Here is an 18,290-nt window from a genome sequence, read left to right as displayed (position 1 = left end):
TGGAAATGAAGAGAAGTTGGATGATTTGAAGTATGTCTTCCAGTAGAAGGACAGGACTTGGTAACAGATTAGATGTGAGGAGTAATGATAAGGAAAAGACAAAAAAATCAGTGAGGACAGCAACCATGACCTTATTATTTATTATTGCATTCCTGACATCAACCACAGTTCCTGAAATATTAAAGATACATAGTAGAGACTTACTGAATGAGTAGGTATGCAAATGGATTGAGACGCAGTACTTTTACTGATGTGGGAAACACTGAAGAGGCAGAAATACAGGTTAATGCTATGATTTCAGTTTTTGACAGAGAGATTTTGAGATGCCTTTCTCATTCAGGAAAAAGAACTGTAGGCAGTTAATATATATGCCTGCAACTCAAAAGAGAGATCTGGCCTGGAGATACCCATGTAGGCATTGGTGGCATATGAAAGGCAACAGAAGTAGAGGAATAGAGAAGACCACTTAAGAACACCATATTAGAATGAGAAGGGAAGAGGGCCTAGAAATCCAGCACTGAATGTTACTAACATTTACAACTCAGGCAGAAAAATCTGTCTCACATTTCCAGCAAATTTTTCTGATAGTGAGTTAGTGTATCATATTGACCACATCAAAAACTTAAAACTGAAGAATACTTTTGTATGAATAAACATTTATTGAAAATCTTCCTTTTATCAGATAATCTCCTAGGTGCTTGGAGACACAGACTTAAGGAATATTCACTGCCCTTGAAGAGCTTAGTGACCCAACTAACAATGTAAATGTGTTCTGAATTGCTTTATATTCTATGATACCTAAGAGGAAGTGGCCAAGATTAACTATTTTCTGCATTCATCATAAAGAGTGCTCTTGGCTCAGCTACAGAAAAATAAAGTTATATTTCTGTATATCTGAGTCATAGTTTATACATTTTAAATCTGTTGTGCAGGTAATGAATGACTAATTAAGCCATTATATGCTCTTTCAGAGATACAGAGGAGACATAGTAGAATGATACAGAAAGAGGATTGGACGAAAAATGAGAGACCAGATCTGCAAAAGCAATTTCCTGAATGAGTCGTTCAAACAATGAATTGCTTTGTGTGAAATGCCTCACAAACCTCTCCCCCTCAGAGAGAAGTTAGCATGAGCCAGACATGATGTGCTCAGAGCAGGTCTCTGGGAATCATACAACTACTCCCTTTTTGAGAAGAAACTAATTGAGGCTTCTGGGTCCACAAACCTGATTCCTAAAAACGTATAGTGTTTAGGGCTTAGGAAGAGAACCTTCCCCCAAATCTCTCAAGTAAATTGCCCTTCTAGGCTATGATTTCCCAAAAAGTAATAATAGAATATGTGTGTGTGTTTATGTATGTATGGGCATATATTTATATATCTATATAAAATATGCCAAAATAGATATACAGATATATGCTCTTTCTCATGTATATCTCACATGATCCTAGACACACCACTACGAGTTATACAAAATTCTGCATGCTGGGCTAGGTCCTGATAGTGGCTGCGTCCAGAGGTCATTTAGGAGAGATTAGGCATCCTCCATAATCTCCATTAATCCATCCCAAACAAATATATAACCTAAGTAAAAATAAATGTGTTTGCTCTGTCAATGCAGTCCCAAGATAAGCCCCATATGCCTCTCTTCCAACCAAATTTTGATCCCTGGTCTTTTCCTGTTTAGAAATTCTAGGGCAACCATTAGGCACTAAGATAATAAGATGGATACTTGCAGAGATTTAAGTAATTTGCTCATATCAGAAAGACAGAACATGACATAGCTAGTCCTTAAACACAGATCTGCTGATTCCAAAGTCATTTCTCTTTGTAAATATTTCCTGTTGCCATCCAAACCACAAAGTTAAACAAGTTAGAATAGTAGATACGAAAATCTGGGAGAATAAAGGTAGAACATTTTTATCTGAAAGTCTTCTAACTGTAATGATTTTATGCTTTGTTTACCACTATGTACTTAGCTCCTAGCAAAGTACTAACTGATCAATTCTCAGTATGTAGTTGATGAACAAAAATGAGTTAACTAAGTAACTAATTAATTAATGTATTGATAATCATTCTCAATGATAGGATCTACTCTGCTAGTGAGTACATTTTAATGTTGGTTCTACAGAGTGTCTGACATTTTAGGTTAAGTTTTAAAACCATACTACAACAAATGTTTTAAGTAACACAGATTTTGTCAGAATGTGTTTTACTCAAAACACCCTTAATTTTAGTGTTCCATGGCTTTGAAGTGTTAATACATGTCACTTGCCTAGAGCAGTATTAACATTTGTTCCAGCTAAACACATTTATAAATGTGGTACCTTCTTTAAAAAAAAATAGATGAGGGGGAAACAATCCCCTTATAAAAGTAAAGAATTATCCACTTCTACAAAAAAAAAAGTAGCACAAAACCACAAATAAACATCAAATAATGCCACGTGTTTTTGAAACTCCATAGTCATTAAAAGTTATATGTCTAGTCATGTGAAATTATCATGAACTTTATAAAAAAATAACATAAATATTTACTGTCTTATAATATCATTACCCTTAGAAGTTACTCAGAAGAAAATTTTGCTTGATGAGGTTCAATCTCCCAGAAAGCTCTAAATCTAAATCTAAATAAAGTTCTTTTTGGTATGGTGTATAAAAGAGTAACAGAAAAAAATATTTTTTATTGCCTTAAAAATGAAAAATATGTACTCTTTACACATTCACATAACTCAAAACCAAGTAAATACTTTTTTTCAAACACTTCCTAAAAAAAACTGCTAAAGTAAGACCATGCATCAATCATGAGTCCAATTATTTTTCAATTAGAACTAATTAAATATCCAAATAACAGCTTCTATAACCTTATCTTTATAATGCAGTATTTTTCCAATGAATGCTAGATTTCCCAATATCATTCATTCATCAATTTATTTTCTCTAAATCATATCAAAGTCCACTATATAAAACTTAAAAATGGGCACCTGGATGGCTCAGTCAGTTAAGCATCTGACTTCGGCTCAGGTCATGATCTCGCAGTTTGTGAGTTTGAGCCCCATGTCAGGCTCTGTGCTGACAGCTTGCTCAGAGCCTGGAGCCTGCTTCAGATTCTGTGTCTCCCCTTCTCTCTGTCCCTCCCATGCTCATGCTCTGACTCTCTCTGTCTCTCAATAATAAATAAACGTTTAAAAAAAATTTTTAAAAACAAAAATAACAAAAGCAAGTATCTATTTTAAAATAAATGTCCCAAACTCAGTTTCCATTTGTCAAATTCAAAGCAACAGTTGTTTAATATCTAAGCAATAAAAACCAGCTACACAGCATAACTAATCACTATTATAATACTATTTTTAAATCTAGATTCATGTCTCTTTTTTCCTACTGTTATCCAAACCAGAAAACAACCTTTTTTAGGTTTTCATTTTTCCTTCATTTCCTGGCCATAACCTTTCTTCACCCTGATTTTTTTTTCCTTTTTGTATGTCTTGCACCTCCTAATATGTCATTTAAACTATCCATTACATTATCTACTAAGCAATAACACCAACAACTAGAAAATTCTTCTAAGATAGTAATATATAATATTATATTTCAGATATTTTGATTCTCCATATAAGACAAATCCTTTCCTGATTTCTTTTAGGAAAAAAGAAAAAAGAAAAAAACTACTAGCTCATATGAATTAAAGATTTCTGTGTTTCCAGAGGAAATGGAAATGTTGCATGTATAGTCTTAAGCTCTTCTCAACATACTAGGATCTTTAATAATAATTTGCTATGCTATACCATCCATGATGTACTATCATGTAGTACATAGTTGTTACTTTAGAGCAAGAGCTATAAAGTGGTTGCTCCTACAAAGAGAGAACAGATCTCTATTATAGACAGATAATATACTAAAGTTCCAAGAGCTTTGCAAGAAAGAGGGTAATCTGCCCCTAGGTATGACTCCCCACTCAAAACCTCCAACAGACAACCCATTCAATTCAACAATCAAAGACATAAAGACAATAAACTCAAAACCGCTTTGAAGTTTCCAATCTCAAAGTCTATACGCTATATAGGAATACCCTTGATATTTTGAGGTAGGGAACCAGAAAGTAAAATAACAACTTACTCTTTTCTAGGCAATTGCTCATGTCCTCATGGTACCATAAAACAGTACAGTTTAGGCCCTATAATTAACATTTTTAAGTTATAAGAAGGCAAAATGGGTAATGATTATTCTCTAACTCAAGAAAATATTCAAAACCTTTTCTTGGGTACTCATAACTCAAAACCACTAGAGCTATAAAGCACATTCTTGGAATTATCACCTGTATCAAGCCCAACTTAAGTAATATTTTTTTTCAAGTAGATGTATTTTAAAATCATGTGTCTGTGTTAAAGTAGTAGGAAATGTTTCTATTTTTTAATTTATTTTAAATTTGCTTGCAATTGTTGCCATGAATCTTTGGTAACAACCAAAGATTTTATCCTCCGTGCTCTGATGCCCTTAACCACTTCTTTCCAAAATTTGTTCTAACTTCCTAACACAAAATGTTTTTATATTTCACTCAAAAGTCAAAAAAGTCAACATCAGTATAAAGAATGCACTCAGTAAACCTATTATTTTCATTATGGAGATGTTTCTTTTGGCCATGATTTTCTCTGCACTCCACCCTAATATTCTTCTGTTCAGTGTCTGTCAAATAAGAACCAACCCCAGGATTTTGTAAACTCTGGCTGCTCCATATGGCTTTATCCATTCCTCCAGGACTCACAAGAGAGTGAGTGGTGGCGGTGGTCTCCTGGCCAACCCACTAAATAATAATCTCACACTTACAAAATTTCAAGAAAAGTATGATATTTAGCACATAAATGGATAATGTGAGATGTTAAAAGTTTGGGTGTAATTAATCACAGCTCTTGCCCTAGGGTTTCTATACAATTTGTGAGATAGACATAGAGTATTAAAAGGAAATAAAAGATCACTCACCCAAATATGTGACTTCTGGTTGTTTAGTTCTCCCATAATGTTCCCCCAAATTGTGACCTTGGAGTCATTTGTTTGCCACCTGGATAGAGAGAGAGGCAATGCATGCATCTTAAAAGCACTAAAACCAACAGCCAATGGAGGGACAATGTACACTGGACTTTCCCCAGAAAAAATGTAACAGTGTAAGCTGGAAGGTTTACACCAATGCTATTCCCTCTTTAGAAATGGAATCAAAGTCCTTGTAGAGGACTTTGAGAGAGATATGTTCCCTCTCCCTTACAGAAGAGTAGAATAAATAGTAAGAAAATATTTTCATTTTCTCCAGTAAACTGGTTGAAGAGTTTGATACTAACATCAATTTCAGACTTAATTTTCTTCAGTACATTTTGTTGCCCCAAGATCCAGTCTGTTATATGTATAAATGTTTACCCAATGTAGCTTTGACCCAGTGTGAAACATAACTAGACACTGACATCTATTATATATCTTAGTTTCTCTTTCTAATACAGTGAAAAAACACATTTTCTATCAAAGGTATGCAGTTATTTTTCAAAATTGAAAAGTGACTTGGTTGCTGACATATCTAGGAAATAATAAACAAAATTAGAAGACTGGTTAGGAATCCAGTGAAAGGACCTGGTTACAGATATTAATTCTAGACCTTATTTCCAGATGACTAACCCTTAGAGATTGTCTCCCACATAACATGTACTTGAAAGATTGGAACATCATGTCTGCTTTCAAACTATTCTTTACTCTGTTACATCCATATCACATATAACTTCAAATGTTAAAATCTCTAATGGGATTAAAATCATAAAAGACAAAATCATTCTATTGTGCAGTGTTCTATGTTGTGACCTTGAGAAATAAAGATTCATCTGGGTTTTGATTTCTTTAACTATAAAAGAATTATCTCCAAGATCACTCCAATTTAAAACTCTGTAATTCTAAAATTGCTTCCTATAGCTAAATTTTACAGGATAGTACCTGTCTTGAATATATATAATAGCAGATACATTAATCAATTTTTGAGAGGAAGCCAATGTGGACCATTGTGTTTCATTTTATGATATAGCATGTAATTGTTTAGTTGACAATGGTACACACACATACATACACATACAGAGTTCTTAGACTTCTGACTCCTTAAGTGATCTTATCTACTCCTATGTCTTTAAATGTTATCTATATATGAACAATCTCCATTTCAGACCTCTCCCCTGACCTCAAGACTCATCCCATTTTCTATTTGACATCTCCTGCAATATATAAGCATCTAAAGTATAATATGCATGTCCAAAACCAAATTTTTACTTTCCTTCCCCAACACCACAAATATCCTAATATAAATGTTTTCTTCATCCTAATAAATCACAAGTCTATTCTTTGAACTAATTAGCACCTTTCCTTAAATGGTGAAATTATTTATTCCTGACACTCCTCTTTCTCTTACACACCACATCCAAACCAATTCTTTCAGCTCTGTCTTTGAAATGTATACAAAATCTGACCACTTTTTACCACCTTCACAGCTAATACCCAGCATCAGGATAATATCTCTTCTCCTACACTATTAAATAGCCTCCTACTAGTTTACCTATTTCTATCTTTGATTCCCCTGAAAATTTCTCCACACAGCAGCCAGAAAGATCCTTTTATACTGCAAGATGGATCACATGACTCCTGCTCAGAATCTTCCTGTGGCTTCCACTCTCCATTAATAACCAATTCTTGCCTTAGGCTCTAATTCATTTAGTTTGGCCTCCTGCTCCTCTTTGACCTCATCATCTTCCATTCTCCTCTTACTCACTGTACCCCAGCCAGATGGCCCCATATTCAGATTCACTTTTCTTTATATCATAATGTAACATGTTATCTATTCACTTTTAGCTTTTGTTCTCCCTGTCAGCTGGAATGTAAACTCTTCAGAGTCAGAGATTTTGTTCATTTCATGTATGGCTATATCCTCACAGACAACAATATTGTCCAGAAATAGTAAATCATCAAAAAGAATTATAAAATAAATAAATAAACAAAATTACTCATGTTATGCACATCAGCCTTTTGAGAAATTTAAAAGGACAGAAAAAGGGAAAATTGTGCAGCAGCTAGGATATAAATGCTTAACATATTTGCTATATGAAAAGTTCCTATAAATCAACAAGATAAACACAAAGACCAGAATAATATCTAAGCTACTGTATTCACAAACACTTGTTACCCATGTTTTATACACTTGTATGTACTTTTCATGTGCTGAATTCTCTTTCAGGAATATCCTTTCTCCCTTCTTCATCTTACAAAATCTAGATTAAATAATGTTCTTGTGATACTCTCAACAAAAGAAACAATACAAATGACAAGCATACATGAATATCCTTGAACTTCCTAGTAATAAAAATGTAGAATTAAAATGACAAATAATTTTCATTCATTAAATTAAAACTCAATTAAAATATGATGCTGATAAGAGTTATATTAAAACTGATGGTGTCATGTGTTATTTGCTAGTAGGACTAAAAACTGTAAAACACTTTTGGTAAGCAACTAGTAATATGTTTAAATATACTCATCAGATTTTTGAAAAGAATAAAATGTTAGAAATAAGAAAATGATATGCATTTATTAAATATTATGGTATGTATATAAAATAGATTATTCTGATATTTAAAATATGCTCATGAAGATAATGTTGTCAAGTGAAAACAAAATGTTAATATTTCAAGCAGAAAAAAATCGCTTCCTGGACTCAGACTCTATCTGGAATTTGTAAATTATGCTGTCACTATCTCTGAATCCATAGTCTTGCGAGCTCCACCGACTGTCATTCCTACACAAAGTCTAACTCTTGCTGCAATAGGCCCCCAGAGCATTACAGCCTAAAAGAGTTAGGGCAGCACAGCTGTGTCCTTCTCTAAAGGTAGATGACCTCAGGAATGCCTGGGTGCCTCAATCTGTTAAGTGTCTGACTTGATTTTAGCTCTGGTCATGATCCCAAGGTCATGAGATCGAACCCCTAGGTCAGGCTGTGCGCTGGGCATGGAGCCTACTTAAGATTCTCTCTCTCCCTCTGCCTCTCCCCTGTTCTTGCTGGCTCTCTCTCTCAAAAAAAAAAATGTAGATACATCATGATGATCATCAGTGTGTGATAGTAGACTCCCATCTTGAAGAAAGATGTTCATCCATATTTAATACCCTGGAATCTCGAGTCATAAAACAACTACTATTAGAGGTAGCATAGCATTTAAGGGAAAACACGTCCCAAAAGATTACTGTAGAGGATACTGAAAGCTTGTTTAGAAGCTTGTTTAGAAAATTTTAGACTCAGTACACCAATCAGAATTCCTACTGGTTTTAAGACCTGTCAGTGAAGAATGATGAAAAAGGACTAATGAAAACCAATTTGCAACTATTGACACTGAAACTCCCACATTCAAAAGATGATCAGGAAATTCTGAGTAAATATGAAATATCTTTTAGTTTCACATACTTTACACAATATTTCTGAATCATGTGGTAGAAGATGTAGGAAATCAAGCTGTTCTACAGTTCTGCTCTTTATTAAACCCCTCTGCCCTTTGCTTTGGAAAACACGCTTTGAGTTATAGTTCCTGGGATGCTGAGGGGCCAAGGGGCCAGAGGACACCACATTAATTACAGTGTATTATTATTAAACGCATTATTTCAGAACCACATCTGTAGACAGATCTGTTTACACTGTGAAGACATGCCCAAACCTGTTCTGCCTGATTCCTTTATAGCCTGTGGAGTCACTTTCTCTTAATGTAAGTGAGCTGAAAAAAATCAATCATACCCTTTCTAAAAAGGAAAGTGTTAGCAGTTCTCTACTGAGGAACAAAATCATGAAGCAATATATTTTTTCAAGATGTACAAAGATCAGTTGGAAGAGTAAATGTGAAGTGATAGCCAAGAAATTTTTGAAAAAGAAGAATATTTTTTAAAAATTTGCTCTACCATAAATCAGAACTACAGTAATGTACATTAAAACAGCATGATATTGGGTACAGAAACAGAAAACTAGAGCAATAAAACAAAACCGATAGCCTAAAAACAGAAATCCATGTACTTAGTGTGTGTGTATATGATGTATGATAAATATATAGATATTGATATATAGATACAGATATAAATGTTTGGATAGGGTGATCTTTAAAATCAGAGGCAAAATTAGTCAACAAGTGGCAGGTAGTAACTGCATATACATTTAGAAGAAATAAAGTTTTAGAGTCTCACATCACAATACAACTATGATTTCCAGAAAGATTGAAGAGAAACATTTTTTAAAACCATGTAAGCAAAGACTTAATGAGAGCTTTGTAATTTTCTTCCTATACTTGGACAGTTTAAAAATATATATTTATCTCATTTCATGGAGCAGAATAGGGAGTCCTGAAATGCACCCACATCTCTATCTTATGGTCAATTTATTTTTGACAAATGCCAAGACAATTCAAAGAAGAAATGAGTCTTTTCAACAAATGTTAGTGGCACACCTATTAATATACAAAAGAAATGCACTTGGGGCGCCTGGGTGGCTCAGTCAGTTAAGCATCTGACTTCAGCTCAGGTCATGATCTCACAGTTCGTGGGTTCAAGCCTCACTTCGGGCTCTGTGCTGACAGCTCGAAGCCTGGAGCCTGCTCCTGATTCTGTATCTCCCTCTCTCTCTGCCCCTCCCCTACTCACACTCTGTCTCTCAAAAATAAATAAATGTAAAAACATTTTTTAATAAAAATAAAAATTTTAAAAATGCACTCAATCACAGTACACACCATTTACAAAAATTAACGTGAAGGAGAATAAAACGTAAGTGTAACTAAAATTATAAAACTCCCAGAAGAAGACAGAGGGACAATCCTGGTGACTCTGGGTGAAATCAAAGATTTCTTATGTAGGACCAAAAAAGTACAAATTGTGTAATGTTGATAAACTGGCTACACTAAAATTAAATTTCACAGACACTATTAAGATACTGTTAAGAAAATGCAAAAGCGGGGCGCCTGGGTGGCGCAGTTGGTTAAGCGGCCGACTTCAACCAGGTCACGATCTCACGGTCTGTGAGTTCGAGCCCCGCGTCGGGCTCTGGGCTGATGGCTCAGAGCCTGGAGCCTGTTTCCGATTCTGTGTCTCCCTCTCTCTCTGCCCCTCCCCCGTTCATGCTCTGTCTCTCTCTGTCCCAAAAATAAATAAACGTTGAAAAAAAAAAAAAAAAAAAGAAAATGCAAAAGCAAGCCATAGTCTGGGACAAAGTATCTGGAAAGCATACTTTTGACAAAAGACTTGTAAATTAAACTATAAAAACTTCTTACAATGCAATAATATGATTACAAATAATACCATTTTTTTAAATGAGCAATAGATTTAAAATAGGTAATGTTCCAAAGAAAATATGCACGTGACAAATAAACCATGAAAAGATACTCAACATCATTAGTCATTAGGGAAATGCAAATGAAACCACAATGAGATACCACTACATAACCATTAGAATGAAAAATTCAAACTGACAGACCATATTTTGGCAAGAGTATGGAACACCTGGAACTCAAACTACTGGAGGAAATGCAAAATGTACAACCATTTTGGAAAACCATTTAGCAGTATCTTGTAAAGTTAAACATACACTTACCATTTGACCCAGCAATTCTACTTTTAGGTATTTACTCAAGAGACAGGAGAATATATGTCCACATAAAGATTCCAATTTGAATCCTCATTGATGATTTGTTCATAAACACCAACTGGGAACAATTCAAACATCAATCTTCTTTGGATAAACAAAATGTAGTATGCCCATATAATGGAATATTAATCAGCAATAAAAAGGAACGATCTACTGATATACTCAATAACATGGAAATCTCAAAACACTGTATTAGGTGAAATAAGCCAGACACAAAGACCACACATTGTATGTTCATTCATATGAAACTTTAGAAAAGTTAAAACTATAGTGTTAAAAAGATTGGTGGTTGCCAAGAGCTAGGGGCACAGAGAGGCAAAGAGGTCTAAAAGACGTTGTGGGGGTTATGGAAATGTCCTATATCATGGTTAGAATGCTGATTATATAATGTATACATGTCAAAACTCATTAAAGCTTTTTTTTAATATATGAAATTTATTGTCAAATTGGTTTCCATACAACACCCAGTGCTCATCCCAAAAGGTGTCCTCCTCAATACCCATCACCCACCCTCTCCTCCCCCCCACCCCCCATCAACCCTCAGTTTGCTCTCAGTTCTCAACAGTCTCTTATGCTTTGACTCTCTCCCACTCTAACCTCTTTTTTTTTTTTTTTCCTTCCCCTCCCCCATGGGTTCCTGTTAAGTTTCTCAGGATCCACATAAGAGTGAAACCATATGGTATCTGTCTTTCTCTGTATGGCTTATTTCATTTCACTTAGCATCACACTCTCCAGTTCCATCCACGTTGCTACAAAAGGCCATATTTCATTTTTTCTCATTGCCACGTAGTATTCCATTGTGTATATAAACCACAATTTCTTTATCCATTCATCAGTTGATGGACATTTAGGCTCTTTCCATAATTTGGCTATTGTTGAGAGTGCTGCTATGAACATTGGGGTACAAGTGCCCCTATGCATCAGTACTCCTGTATCCCTTGGATAAATTCCTAGCAGTGCTATTGCTGGGTCATAGGGTAGGTCTATTTTTAATTTGCATTCCCACCAACAGTGGAAGAGGGTTCCCGTTTCTCCACATCCTCTCCAACATCTATAGTCTCCTGATTTGTTCATTTTGGCCACTCTGACTGGCGTGAGGTGATACCTGAGTGTGGTTTTGATTTGTATTTCCCTGATAAGGAGCGACGCTGAACATCTTTTCATGTGCCTGTTGGCCATCCGGATGTCTTCTTTAGAGAAGTGTCTATTCATGTTTTCTGCCCATTTCTTCACTGGGTTATTTGTTTTTCGGGTGTGGAGTTTGGTGAGCTCTTTATAGATTTTGGATACTAGCCCTTTGTCCGATATGTCATTTGCAAATATCTTTTCCCATTCCGTTGGTTGCCTTTCAGTTTTGTTGGTTGTTTCCTTTGCTGTGCAGAAGCTTTTTTTTTTATTATTAATTTTTTTTTTTTTTTCAACGTTTATTTATTTTTGGGACAGAGAGAGACAGAGCATGAACGGGGGAGGGGCAGAGAGAGAGGGAGACACAGAATCGGAAACAGGCTCCAGGCTCTGAGCCATCAGCCCAGAGCCCGACGCGGGGCTCGAACTCACAGACCGCGAGATCGTGACCTGGCTGAAGTCGGACGCTTAACCGACTGCGCCACCCAGGCGCCCCCAGAAGCTTTTTATCTTCATAAGGTCCCAGTAATTCACTTTTGCTTTTAATTCCCTTGCCTTTGGGGATGTGTCGAGTAAGAGATTGCTACGGCTGAGGTCAGAGAGGTCTTTTCCTGCTTTCTCCTCTAAGGTTTTGATGGTTTCCTGTCTCACATTCAGGTCCTTTATCCATTTTGAGTTTATTTTTGTGAATGGTGTGAGAAAGTGGTCTAGTTTCAACCTTCTGCATGTTGCTGTCCAGTTCTCCCATCACCATTTGTTAAAGAGGCTGTCTTTTTTCCATTGGATGTTCTTTCCTGCTTTGTCAAAGATGAAACTCATTAAAACTTTAAAACTGATCAATTTTAATGTAAGTCATATCTTAAGAAAGGTGATTTTTAAAATAATAGCAAAATGGAAAATTTGAAATAGTCATTATGTGTTTATTACATGTTTTTTTTACATAGAAACCCCAACAGAATTTGTCAAGAAGACATTTTAAAAAAAGTCAAAACTGTTGTTGACAATTCCACAAGATGATCTGAAAAAATATAAAAACTTTATTATACTGTTACCCATTTGAAAGTAAAATAAAACAAAGGAATCCATAAGAAAAGGCTTTCAAAAACCATAAATACCTTCGTAAATTTAAGGCTAGAATTTATCTGACAAAAAAATTATAAATTAAATACTGATTTATTTCATCACACCGAAACTTAAAATTCCTATGACAAAAAATACTAATTATCTATTGATGCTTAACAAATTATCCCCAAAACTTTGCAGGTTAAGCCGTAAACATTTATTATCTCACATAATTTCTCAGAATTAGGAATCTAGGATGGCTTAGCTCTGCACTGCTGGCTCAGGATTTCTCATAAGTTTGCAGGCTGTGGTCTCTGAAGACTACTTGGACTACTTCCAAGTTCATTCACATGGATGTTTGGCTAAAGGCTTCAATTTCTCACAATACAGGTCCCTGCATAGGACTCCTCATAACATGATTTGCACCAGAACAAGTAAAACATGCATGCGTGAGATAGAGTGGAAGAACCCAAAATGGAAGTCACAGTTGTTTTCTGACCTACTCTCAGAAGTGATATCCCATCACATTTTCCATGGTCTATTTGTTAAAAGTGAATTAGTAAATCCAGCCCACACTCAAAGAGAAGAGATTACCCAAGGTCTGGAATACCAGAAGGTAGTGATCATTGGGAGTCACCTCAGAGGCTGCCTATAAAAGACACCATTAAAAAAATTAAAAGAGAAGACACTGACAAGGAGTAAATATTTGCAATATATGTAGCAAACAAAGAAACTGTAGCCAGGACATATAAAGAATTCCAAGAAAGCAAAAAGAAAAGGCCAAAAAACCCAAAGGAAAAATTAGCAAATTTAACTAGAAGATCCCAAATATTTTTTTAATGTTTATTTATTTTTGAGAGAGAGAGAGAGAGAAAGAGACAGAGCTTGAGAGGGGAAGGGCCAGAAAGAGAGGGAGACACAGAATCTGAAGCAGGCTCCAGGCTCCAAGCTGTCAGCACAGAACCCAATGTGGGACTCAAACTCACGAACTGGGAGATCATGACCTGAGCCAAAGTCGGACGCTTAACCAACTGAGCCACCCAGGCACCCCGAAGATCCCAAATTTAAATGGTAAATATTTATCTGGAAAGGTGCTTGACCTTACAATAACTGGAAATAATGTGAAGTAAACCATATTACTTCATACCCATTATATTAGCAAAAACTTAAAAGCCTATCAATACTTGGCAAGGATGTGGGGCCATAAAGTGTCTCATATATTCAGACAGGAGTGTAAAATTACCTTGGAGAGCAGTCCTGCAATTTCTAGTAAAGTTGACAACAGAAATACCCTATGGCCTTGGCAATTCTAATCAGATACATACCCTAGAGAAACTCCTACACATATGTCCCAGACAAAAGTCTTTTCCAGACAAGTAAAGAATGTTCACTGCAGCCTTGTTTGTTTTTACAAAATTCTAGAAACATCCTAAATCTTCATCAAGAGGGGAAAAAATAAATAAGTTAGTTACAGAAATGAATACTATGTAACAAATAAAATGAATGAATTAAATCTAAGTGTGTTCACATATACAGAACACAAAAACAACACTGAATCAAAAAGCAAACTATGAGGCATATTCACATCCACATAAATATTTCTAATATACACGAAGCATTGGTTACATTATTTACAGATGCATAAAAATAGTAGAAGTATAAAAACATAAATTATAAGGATTAAGTCTAACTTCATGACAGTAGTTGACTCTGGGGAAAAAAATAAGACATTATTTTAAAAAGAAAATTGCAAGAATAAGAACAGTGTTAATTCTAGATGGCATTATATTGTTCTTGTCATTTTCTGTATTTGTTAAATTTATCACACAATATGCTACTTGAGCACATGGGCACCTGACAACCTAAACATGAGTAAAACATACTTCTTGTTCTAAAGGAACTTTCACCCTCATAACATTGAGCTCTTATTACCTAAGGAGCCACATAAAAGCTCAGTGACTTTAAATAATGATCATTTATTCTCCTTCACCTGAGCTCAGCTGAAAGGCTGCAGATTAAAGCTGTACTTCTGAGGACAATCTACGGTGCTCTACAGTCATCTAGCAAGCAGCCCAGGCATGTCCTGCTCATGGTGATGGCAGAGTTCATAAAAAAACAGAAACCCATGAGGGCATCTTGAAGCCTAGGCTTGTAACTGTCATGTAGTAAGTCTATCAGATTTTGTTGGACAAAGCAAGTCTCATGACCAAGCCCAGCTTCAAAGAGTGGGAAACATGGACTAGCACCCTAATTACTGTATCAGTAGTTCACTGTACTTCCACTATGTCCACCTATTCCTTCTCTTTTTGGTCTTAAACTTATTAACATATTTCTTCCTAATGCAGAATTAAAACATCCTTCAGTATTAAAGTTTAGGCTTCTAAAAGTTATAAAGACATTGTTCACATGGTGGTTAATAAAAGAATGTGCTCAAAAATAGCCACTTTTTTCCTAAGTAGATGTTTCCAGAGGAAAATATATGAAAATAGCCATATGTCCTTTCATCTTATTCAGCTTTAAATGAAACAAAATTAATTTATTTTAAATCCCATTGTTCCTTTTAAATTATCATGCCAACATAAAATAAACAGTAAGGAGCAAATAAACGTCACTCCACTAATTCTTGTTCTTGCTATAAAAAGTTTAAGGCAACACAAGAAAAAAGTCTATAAACGAAGAGGGGCAACTGGGTGACTCAGTTGGTTAAGCACCCATCTCTTGACTTCAGCTCAGGTCATGATCTCACAGTTCATGAGATTGAGCCCCACATCAGGTTGTATGCTGACAGCACAGAGCCTGCTTGGGATTCTCTCCCTCCCTCTCTCTCTCTCTCTCTGACTCCCCCACCCTTCCCCTTCGCATGCTCTCTATCTCAAAATAAATAAATAAACATTAAAAACAATAAGAAAAGAACACTATTGTCTTACGTTTGAATGACTTGCAGGTGGGCAGTTATTTATTTATTGCCATTTTATAGATGAGAATTTGAGGTACAAAGAAATTAAATAAATTTTTAGTGGAATTAAATTTCTAAAAAAATTTATGTGGAAACACCAAGCCACAGATTAGGATGCTTTGGCTTCTCTCCTAGGACTCTTTCCACAATATCAAGCTATGGCAATAGATGAATATGCATTTCCCCCCTGAGTCCAAGACAATAGCTAAAGATGATGGCTATCTGTCTGAAAAGGCATGACTGAAGACACCAGAGTTCATTCCTCACATCTTATTAACCCCACCTCCCAGTTTCATAATTTTCCATAAAGCCTTTTGCTTAAGAAGAGTTATTTTACTCTTTATATAATTTTTTTCTACTTCACATTTATTTTTACCAAAAATTGGCATTTCATCCATACCAGGCTCTAATTTTTATTTAATCATCTTACTTCCATAAATATTCATGTTATCAGCTGCTGTTTTTCTCCGGAGCTATATACTGTTTCTGTTTTCTGGGGATATCACAATGTTTTTTCTGTATAGTCTGCTATACTATGATTTCTAATAACTTGGAAAAAAAGAAAACCAAAAACACCAGTTGTAGTCAGCTAATGAAGTAGATCATTTTAAAGAAACTTCTAACTTTTCGTTATGGATGAAACTTCCAGTCCTGTGATCCTGTGATGGTTAATTTTATGTGTCAACTTCACAGGACCACAGGATGCCCAGATATCTGGTTACACATTATCCTGCATGTAGGTCTATAAGGGTATTTCTAGATGAGATTAACATTTGAACTGGTAGACTGAGAGAAGCAGACTGCCCTCCCCAATGTGGGAAGGCCTCATCCAATCCACTGAAGGCCTGAATCGAATTAAAGGAGTAGCAAAAAAGAATTCTCTCTGCCTTACTGTCTTTGAGCTGGGACATTGGTCTTCTCTCGTCTTGGAACTCAGACTCTGACTAGAACTTAAACCATCAGCTCTCCTGGTTCGCAGGCCTTCAGACTTGACTGGAACTTTATCAAGGCTTTCCTGGGTCTAAACTACTCAACTTCCATAATCACATGAGCCAACTCCTTATACATATATACAATAAAGCTGGCTTACTATAATGTATATAAATACATATATAATGTATATAAATATATATTTACATACAATCACACATATATATACATACACACATACATAATGTATGCAAATATATTTACATATATGGATATACATATACATATACATATACATTTCTCCTGTTGGTTCTGTTTATCTAGAGAACCCTGACTTAATACAAGTACCAAAACAGAATCCAAAACAATTCCATAGCTAATTTCTTGAGTAACCAATAAGCCAATATTCTGGGCTACTAATTTACTTATGTAAGAATCTTAGTATTTAATTAAGTGGATGACATGACACCAATTAAATAAGTTTGGTACTTAACAATATAGAATGATAGAATGCCACGACTAGAAGGGAGTTTAGAAGTTATCTGAACTCAAACCCCTCGATGCACACGTGAGGAAAAAAATTATAGAGGTTAAGTGACTTCCTTAGCCAAAGCTAGTTTAAGACAAAAGTAGAAATCAAACATAGGTCTCCAGATTGTCTTTATCCAATCTTCTTTCTATTGCAAGACATTGTTTTTATAGTTGTGGTTATAGTTTGACTTGAGGTCTCTGCACTTTCTCTATGGTCTCTCATTATGAACATATGAACACTAGTTGGAATAAAGTTTAACCGTATATCCTACCAAACAGCAGTCAGCCAGCAGCACATACTTACTAATCACAGATATTGACTGAAGTACATTCACAAGGCAAAAACCTCCCAATATAAAATTATGGTGATTATAAGAATTGAATATATTTTCCTGCCTCTACACTTATCTAACCTCAAAACATTTTTCCAAATATCCAGTGGACAAAGTCCTTGTTGTTGAGACAATTTCACAGTGTATCACAAGAGAAAATATTAAGAAATTTGATCAACTCCACAATTCAAAGTAAGAAGCAAAGACCTAGAATGGGTGACTAAGAGCCATATACGTAGGACAAACTCCCTAAGAGAAAAAACATGCAGAAACTGAAAAAATATCAAGGAAAATGTCCAGACACTGGCCACCAAAGGAAATTTAATGCTACTCAGAGAGGGCATTTGGATCTGAGAATAGAACCCAGATTATCTAACACCAACTGGATGCTGTCCACCTTAAAATCTAGGTTCAAATATTATACAGTAGAAGATCATCTATCTAAAATTTCCAGGATTTAAGATATTCAAAATTACCTGATCTCCTGAGTTTAGATATCAACAATGTTGAAAATATAATCCCTCTCTACAACTTTTAGATGCATTGTCTGATTTCTATTTCACTAAATGACTTAAATAAATGCACACACACATACATATACACATATATTTACACAATTATATTTCATCAGTCACTGGAATTATATCATCAGCACACACCTTGAATTGTTATTTC

General features: G+C 35.2%; 1 long non-coding RNA gene across 2 annotated transcripts in view; it reads right to left on the bottom strand.

Moving 5' to 3' along the window:
- LOC147581771 (uncharacterized) overlaps positions 1 to 18,290 on the bottom strand; it is a 575,779-nt gene that overhangs the window by 369,431 nt on the left and 188,058 nt on the right. For both annotated transcript variants that reach the window (XR_015249754.1, XR_015249755.1), the window contains one exon: positions 4,973 to 5,051. This is a non-coding gene — a long non-coding RNA (uncharacterized LOC147581771). The remainder of the gene's footprint in view (positions 1 to 4,972; positions 5,052 to 18,290) is intronic.

This window comes from Puma concolor, chromosome B1, assembly GCF_028749965.1.
Source record: "Puma concolor isolate L17-30 chromosome B1, mPumCon1.1.hap2, whole genome shotgun sequence".
NCBI lineage: Eukaryota > Metazoa > Chordata > Mammalia > Carnivora > Felidae > Puma > Puma concolor.
This window is presented reverse-complemented; position numbering and strand designations above follow the sequence as displayed.